An 8678-nucleotide genomic window follows, 5' to 3' on the forward strand; every position below is an offset into this window, starting at 1 on the left:
CAGGTCATGAGATCCTGGGCTGTTACTTCCATTCCCATTTTGGGGGGAATTACTGGAAGCCATTCCTCCCAGCCCTGCTGGAGGCTGTGTGTGCTGTGTGGCCAGGTCTCCAGCTGACTGTGGCACTGACACACACCACCCCTGGGCGTGCTGCCTGCAGCTCCTTCAGGAGAAAACCAGCTCAGCCTAGAAGCTGAAACCCTGCAGAGATAAATAAGAAATGTCTGCTGGTCTTTTCAGGCAGCAAGGACACTGCCCTGTGCAGGGCACCACCCAAAGCCTGACACAGAGCATGGCTGGGGCTGGTGGTCACTGCCCTGTGTCCAGCTGCAGAGGTCCAGTCCATCTGGGAGCTCTTGCTTTATGCCCACGGTGTTTTCCCCTGTGTTTAATATCTTCCAGTTCACTGATTTAATCGTGGAGTTCTGGCCAAGATTACATAATTATTAAACTCTCTGTTCTTGAACTCCTTGTAGCAAAAAAAAAAAATAGAGTTTTCTCTCTACCTTTTATCAGTGATTTTCTATGATTTTTCAAGTTTTCTTTCCTAACGTTGCAGAGGAAACTCTCTTCCCCTTTTTTCAGTACTCCCTAACTCTGGGGCAATGTTTTTAGGAAGCAGGAAGTACCAAGTCAGCTTTTCCATCTCTTTGTGGTCACCCAGAGAGCACATCCCTCTAAAGCTTGTGAGTTCAGAGTGACTTTATCATCCAGAGGGACTTTTGTAGCTTCTTGACTGCAGCACTTCTTGACTGGTGCTCAAATTTCAGCACCAACTGTGCTTCATATTTTGCCTACATTTCAGTGGTGGCTGGTCCCCTTTTATTGTCACCTTTTCACTTGCCCTAAAGTCTGAGCTGCTCATAGTGCTGAGCTGCTTCTTTCCTTCTGTTTTTCCTATCCTTTTTACACACAGACATTTTATTCATGTAGTCCCTTCTGTTTGTAAAAAAGAGAAAAGTTTGCTATTTGTTTTCCTTGCTTAAAATCCAAATGCTGGTTAGTTGAGAGAAAGTGTCTATGCCCACAGTGCAGGCTGAATGATCACAGCCTTTAAAGTGCAGAGATTTTTTTCCCCTGAAATACCTGCAGAGAAAGATATTCTGTATTTACTGGTTCAGCTGAAAAATGCAAAATAGATGCTGAACCCCAAATTTAACAAAAAGGACACAAGCAGCCTCTCTCAGTGCCTTCTGTGTAAGCTTGTGCAAATTTTCAAAACAAAAGTGTCTGAACAATTGTTTGATTTCTTTGAATGTTGAGTTGGAAGTGCTTTGTTTTTTCCAGCCACTTTTTGAGTCACAGAGCTGTGACCACACCAATGTCCCATTTCTTCATCAAGGCTGGTGTTTCACTGTGGCTCTCTGAAACAGAAGACTGAAAATCAGGGAGCACACAGCAAATGTCAAAAGAGGGAATTAACCTGCTAAAAATGCCCAGAACTGCTTCTTTTAATTTCTCCCTCTCTTTTTTTTTTAAGTCCTTTAGGGAAGATCCAAAGCCCAACCCTTTTAACAGGATGATTAAAAGAGTTTTTTGAACACGGAAGTTTTAAAATCTTCATATTTTATTATATAAAATGAAATTCCTGAGTGTTTACTTTCTTACCTATTTGGGCTTATTTGGGTTTACTTTCTTACCTTTTTCTGCTTATTTTTTGAATTTTTTTTTTTTATCACAATTGTCAGTGTGATCCTTCTCTTCAGATTTCAGGGGGGAGTACCACAGGCATTGTGAGCTCTTGTTCCTGAACAAAAGAAATGAAAATGATAAACTTTGTAAAAAGTGAAAACAATAAACTTCATTAAAAGTTTAGAAACTCTGTTTAATGGTTAGCTTCAATTCCTGGGCCTGCTAGCCAAGAACATGGAGGTGTTTTTAGTTCAGTGGAAATATCTAATTTTAACAGATGAAATAAATGGAACTAGGCATGTAATAAGGGCACTATTCTGTACAAATGCAGCAGAGATGGTCCAACAGAGATTACCTCATGAGCATCAGCTTGGCTGCTCTAGTTACAGACTGAAAACAAACAGCTCCCAGCATTCTGCATGAGTAACAGGCCCTCAGGAAATGCCCAAACTCAACATTTCAAGCATCAATCTCCAGTGCAGAAAATTTAATCTCTTATTGACTAGCACTGATGCTGCTCAGGACTCCTTGTGTGAGTATCCAGGAATCAGCCAGCCTCGTTTTTCACTGCCCTGAAAGCCAGTGAGGAGAGCGCTTCCAGATGTCAAATGAACCCTCCACATTTCACAGACTCAGGGATTTCTTTCTGAGACCATTTATAGAAGTTTGGAACAAGCACAGGCTATCATGTTATTAAAGTTTAGGGAGGAGTGTTTTACTTTTACAAAAAATTGAAGACATTACTTAGCTTTTTTTTGCCATCACTGTTAACATCTGAGCTCCAAAAAGGAAGTAGCTCTAGGCACCTACAACTAAATACATCCTCACCATTATATTAATGATTTTGCACCAAAGAATGTGTCCCAAATTTGGCTGTAGCAAGATACCCAAATGTTCAGCTGGGTCTGATGTTACTGAGAAGGTCACAGAATTTATAACTTTTTAGGCTGCTGAGTTCAGTGCAACAAATTGTCATTGCTTTAAGGATTAATTGCCAAACAGCTACAAGAATTAAAGAATGAGTTCTCAGAAGCTCTGCAGAAAAGGGATGTTTCTGTGCAATTTTGGGGGAACTGGCTGAGGTCACACATCCAGCCTGGATGTTTTGTTGGGCTGCTCCATCCAGCATTTCTGTCTCATGGAGAATGGAGGAGGACACAAATGGTAAAAGGGAGAGAGCAGTGCTAGGAATACCCACACATTAAATAGGAGTATCTCCATTTAAGGTGAAGTTGAATTACTTCCTTTACTCTGAAGGTGGATTTAGTTTGATGAGAATTTGGAAAGAATGACCAGTACATTTAACAATTAACATGGCCTGCATTTTGCATTAACAGGCTGTCAATAAGCCAAGCCAGCTCGGTAGCTTAGAGCTTGCCTGGTTCTGATGAACTTTTTTTCTTTTTTACAAACATGAACTCACTCCTGGCATGCTCTGCTCTTGCTGCCATGGCACAGATTAGATGAAGGTGGAAGAGATTTGGCATATCAGATTCTACAGAAGATCAGAGGTGTGCAGGCAGCAGCAAAGTGCTTGCCAAAGGCTACAAAACAGGGAAAATATAGAAAAAAAACCAACCCTAATCTGTTCAGTTCCCCAGAACCAGGGTCCTACTGGGGACAAAGGGACAACAGGCAAGTGAGCAGGAGCTGCAATGGTCACTCTGTGAGATGATTCCATGCCATGATCAAGGCTATTCCAAGCAGCTTCTGCCTCATGGAGCTCATGGTGACTGCACAATAAAGCCATCTACAGTCCTGATCTATAAATTATCCTCATTATGTGCTGAAAGCAGCTGTGTTTTTTATGCACATCTCAGTTCTGCTCAACAGGAGCAAAGGTTACTGTGGGTGCTCACAATGAGATCAGTAAATCAGAGGGATCAGTAAATCATAGCCTCACATGCAGCAGGTTGAGGATGCTGAATTAGAGTTTTATTCCCTTTGTTTTCTCTTTTTTACCCATGAAAACCTCAATAAAATATCCTTCTGTCATCCCATCTGGGTCCAAGTCCAATTTCACAGCTTCAGCAGTTGCACAGCCTTCATGGAGGAAGCAGGAGTCTCTCCTGAAACTTTAGATCATTTGTGACCTTTTTGAAGCAAACCAGAACACAAGGATGGAAATCTACCATTCCAGTTATTAATAACTCTGAAAAAAAATTAAATTGTGCTGAAGAAAAATGACAACACCTGTTCTTACCTTCCAGGTGCTTGGAACAACGTTGTTGCTGAGCTTCAGGGATGAAGGGGAGAAACTTTCTGCCTGATGCAGTTAGATGCAGAGTCTCCAGGGATTACAAAAGCTGCACAAAAACATGAAAGGGAGAGGAAATAAATAATGTTTAAGGAAATAAAATCAGGCAAGCCACTTTTTTCCTTTCCCACTCAAACAAGAGAGCATACATGTAAGCCCAGTTGGTTTTTTTACGCAGAGTATTATAGGTAGAAGTGATTTTTCAGCCAAGTAATAATCTAGTTTGGGAGACAGAAATCAACATTCTGTACAGGATACAGCCTGTGAACCCTTTTTTGTAGATTTTGATGTGTAGAAGAGCAGCTGCTACTGGGAAGGGCACTGCAGCACCCAAAGGAATCCATCAGACCTTCTCCAAAGTTGCAAAGTCAAGCCAATCAGGCTGATTAGAAAGAAAGGAATTTTATCACCTCTTTTTATTCTGTTCACCTGTGACAGCAGACATGAAAACAGTCTTTGACCCGTAAAGTTTTTACCTAGTGTGAGTAAAATCCTTCAGCTGAGACACAAGAGCCCTTTTTGTAGAGGAAGTTTACAGTCTCATCAACCTGGTGTGAATTTGGCATCCTACTCCCCTGAACAGTATGAAAAATCTCAACCTGAGACCCACTCAGATATAACTCTAACAGCACCCAAATATTTCCCATGATGGAAAGCCCTGGAGATCCCAGCATGGACAACAGCAGATGAAGCAGAAGGACCATCACCATAACCAGTCAAAGACATGAGCACAAAAGGTAATTAATACAGTGCTTTAACCAAGAAAAGGTTTGCACCACAAAGGGTGTGCAAAGAAAGGCTGTGAGCTTTCCTTCTGCAGAGGGAAAGCAGCTCTGAAATTAAATAGATAGGCTCAGGCTCCTTGCCACAGTAAATCTCTCCTAAATCCTTTCACCCCACTCCAGGGGTGGGAGAGGGAGGTGCAGGACAGGGGAGGGTTGGCCAAGACTTCCACTGCTCCTGAGGGAACTGGGATTGCTACAGCTGCTAAAACGAGGAGCAGGATTTATGCTGCATGTTTGGAATAGCACTCGTGTTAAGCAATATATACTTCTTAAATTATATGTTTTTTCTACTCTAGTGCATATGGCATGGCTATAGCATTTCTGGAGTAAGGAAAAAGCCAAAACACACTTTAGCTGCTTCAGATAAATTCACACAAAATTTCTGCACCGTGTCCCACTGAATTTACAGTGTTGGTTGTGTCTGAGGTTTCTGGCTGCTCTCTTGTTTACCCTTTTGATAACAATGCCAGTCACTTCCTAAAGCTGCACTGCATCCAGTAAAGAGTTGATGGGAATTTGCTGATTTACACCAGCTGTGACTTCATGCAGGCATTTAGTGGAAATATTACGTGTTTCTTGTAGTGGAAAAAATAATCTCAGCACTGAAGATGTTTTATTATTCAGTACCTGTCTGTATATAGAAAAAACACGATGTCCTCTTTCTCTTTACACTTTTAAGAAACTACAGATGACTTAAGGGGCAAAAAGTTCCCCAGTCCCTCCAAGAAAAGCCATGGAAGTCAGCTATGTTCTCCCTAGAAATGTTTTTAAAATAATGCATTAAGTGATACAGAATCCATAGATGAATTTAAGTTATGAAGTTATAGCTGTCTTTATGTAATTCAGGTTATTTATACCAAGTTTAATATAGCCACGGTTTCAATCACTGTTATTTTAACATATTTATTTAAAAATTAAAGAATGTCTTAGGTTGCCTGCCAGCTGTATCATAGCCACATCAGTTATCGTGCAAGAGATCAGTCATTCAAATTCAGTGCATGACAAAGTGTAGGAAAAAGAAATATTCCCACAAATGCAAACATTATGAGGAAAGTGCTTTATAAGTTGTGAGCCACAGAGTCAGCTGGCTGTTTTAACTGAGACACTCACTGCTCTCCCCAAGTTTATTAATAGCATTATGAAGGGTGTGTTCCATGTTCTAAACTACCCCGAGAACACAATTTAAATATTCCACGATTCACATGTTCACTCACACATCCTGAGAGAATATAACGCTAACGTTCAGATTTGGAAGCCTGTAAAATCCCATGCTGTCTTGATTGGGAAAAATAATGGTGAAAGTAAAGCAAGAGCAAAAAAACTGACTCCTCAAGTCATGAGTGACAGCAGAAGTCCCAGAGCTCCACCACCAGAGCACCAGGTCCCTCCTGGCTCACCCAACTCCTTCAGGAAGGGCTCCTGGGTAAAAACTGAACCTCTGCCTTGGTTTCTGTGGCAGGTCAGCTTGGTTTTAGTGTCATGCTGCTGGGGAGTTGCCTTTCAGGCTGATCAGGGAGACAGGAATAAATAGTGAGGGAGAATAAGGAGACACAATCCTATTAGTCAGGCGGGAGGTGATGTCAAAGGCGAGTTTCAATTACAGCAGGATTATTAACAGTGATGGTGTCAGCCTGAGACAAACACACTCAGCCCACCAGCAGACATGCAAATGCTCTCAGTCTGCCTCTAGACAAGCTAATTTCAGCTGAGGAGTCACTGTAGGAAGTGTTGGGCACACCATGCCCAGAGGAAGCTGTCAGAGCCCTCGGTGGGCTGGAGCACTCACAGTGCAGATCGTGGCAAAGCCAACAGGATTTCCCTGGCTCAGCAGCCCCGAGGGCATCACCAAGGGGTGAGCCAGGAGCTGACCAGCTCTAGTTAGCCTGGGAATGGTCACTGTGCATAAATCAGGGCAGGAGCCACAAGGCTGTGGTCTGTCTAGAAATAGCACAGAATCCCAGGATGGTTTGGGTTGGGAGGGACCTTAAATCCCATCCAGTGCCACCCCTGCCATGGCAGGGACACCTCCCACTGTCCCAGGCTGCTCCAAGCCCTGTCCTTGGGCATTGCCAGGGATCCAGGGGCAGCCCCAGCTGCTCTGGGCACCTGTGCCAGGGCCTGCCCACCCTCACAGGGAGGAATTTCAGCCACACCAAACACAAGTTTGGACTAAAGGAATACAGAAAGCTGAGCACACTGCCAACTATACACTGATATAAGCCATGGGTATCTATTTCTTTCATTGCTCCTTGAAGCTTATTTATCCTCCACTTGGCAAAATTTAATCAACTGACTAAATCATCATCAACCAAACACCTACATATTCTAAGAAAACTTCATGATTTTCCTTTTTGGCTGATCTCTAAGGATTGCATTTCTGCTGCACAGGACATGAACACAGAAGTCTGTAATTCTTGGTGTTTTCCATAAATAATTATCACAGAAAAAAACCAACCAACAAACAAACCAAACAAACAAAAAAACAAACAAAAAAAACCCCAAAAACAAACAAAAAAACCACCAAAAACCAACAAAACAACCCAAATAAAACAACCAAAAAAACCCCCCAAAACCAGAGCGTTAGGGGCTTTGGGCTCTTTGAGAAACACTCTGTATTTGCAAGAAACAAATTTATGCAGAGTAATAAGGTTCTATTTCTATGTAATACAGATATTGTTGTACAAAATTATATAAATATAAAACCAGTTGAAGGCCTAATGAACTTACATAACCAGCTTTAGTAAATTGGTGTTGAAAAGGACACTTGTGAGACTGAGACAACATAAAAATAAAAAAAAGGTTGAGATCATTCAACTGAAAAATGTAATTTAGATCCTGTCTAAAATGTAGGAACTTTATGAGTCAGGAAGACAGAAAAGAAATCTACACCTAACTAGCAAAGCTCAGTTGAACAACAATCTAAAATCAGTGTAATTATTGCAATCATAAAAAATAAAAGCCACATTTCTGACAGTTTAATTTCTGTCCTTTGTGGATCCTGTGTAGGGGGATGTTATTCTGCCATTTTCAGTCCCATCAACACTGTGCATTCAGCTGCCTGTCCTAAGATTGCAGGAAAATCTAGAGAATTCTCTTTTTAAGTAATATCTTTAATTCAGTCAGTGTTATGGGTTGGAGAGCTAGAATTGATAGCTGATTCTGTCTTGTTTTGTTAATAAATGATGCAGCTTTTGTTTCTGAAGGCATATTCTTTTTAATGAAAAAAATCTAATAACACAGAGGTGTTCTAGATGATGTCATCTATTTCTAGGGAGTTTTAGGCTTTGTATTTTTGTGCAATACTAATAAAAAAGATACCAAAAATCTGTTTCTATGTTCCATTTTCTCTTTAAAAAACGACCTAAGATGAAGTGAATCCTTCCTTTCTTACACAATTCCTCATGAATGTCACCTCCTCAGAGCAGACAAAGAGGATTCTTTCCAGTTCTTTCTAAACAGAGGTTCTCTTTGTTTCAGGGATGTCTCCATTTTACTATTTATATCTATTTTAGAGTTCTAAACAAATATCAGCACGCCACATAAATTAAGAAGATTAAATAGGGGCAGCACTAAAAAAAGCAAGCCAGGCTTAACCCCAGTGTAAAGGATGAATTAAGCACAATGACATCAAACAGGAGCAGGAAACTTGGAGAAGCAGTAGGTGATTACTGCCTCTTAATTTATGGGGAGGATTAGAGTGTAAAGGCTTGAGGAGGCACACAGAAAGGCAAAGGTGCTTTTCTCTGCAGGCTGGTTATGCAACGTGGGACAAGGGCATTCTCTGCCTGCCCATCCCACTGCAAACACTCGGCCCAGTCCATGGGAAGCCTAAAAACTTCTGGTTCTCTAAAACCCTTTTTCTCCATGACACATTAATGAGAAATTCAGCCTTCCCAATAAATCACATCAAGCTGCCCCTTTTGTTCAAGGCTCTGTTCCCTTCTTGCTCTCTTTAATATTAACTCCATCTCCACGGGGCATTACCCCTTGGAACATCAAGGACC

The 8678-nt window shown here is 41.4% G+C and overlaps 1 long non-coding RNA gene across 1 annotated transcript in view; it reads left to right on the forward strand.

Moving 5' to 3' along the window:
- Positions 1-4601, forward strand: part of LOC143694758 (uncharacterized) — a 121014-nt gene extending 116413 nt beyond the window's left edge. The window contains exon 7 of the long non-coding RNA XR_013183421.1: positions 3843-4601. This is a non-coding gene — a long non-coding RNA (uncharacterized LOC143694758). The remainder of the gene's footprint in view (positions 1-3842) is intronic.
- The last annotated feature ends 4077 nt before the right edge of the window (positions 4602-8678 follow it).

This window comes from Agelaius phoeniceus, chromosome 9 (assembly GCF_051311805.1).
Source record: "Agelaius phoeniceus isolate bAgePho1 chromosome 9, bAgePho1.hap1, whole genome shotgun sequence".
NCBI classification, from domain to species: domain Eukaryota; kingdom Metazoa; phylum Chordata; class Aves; order Passeriformes; family Icteridae; genus Agelaius; species Agelaius phoeniceus.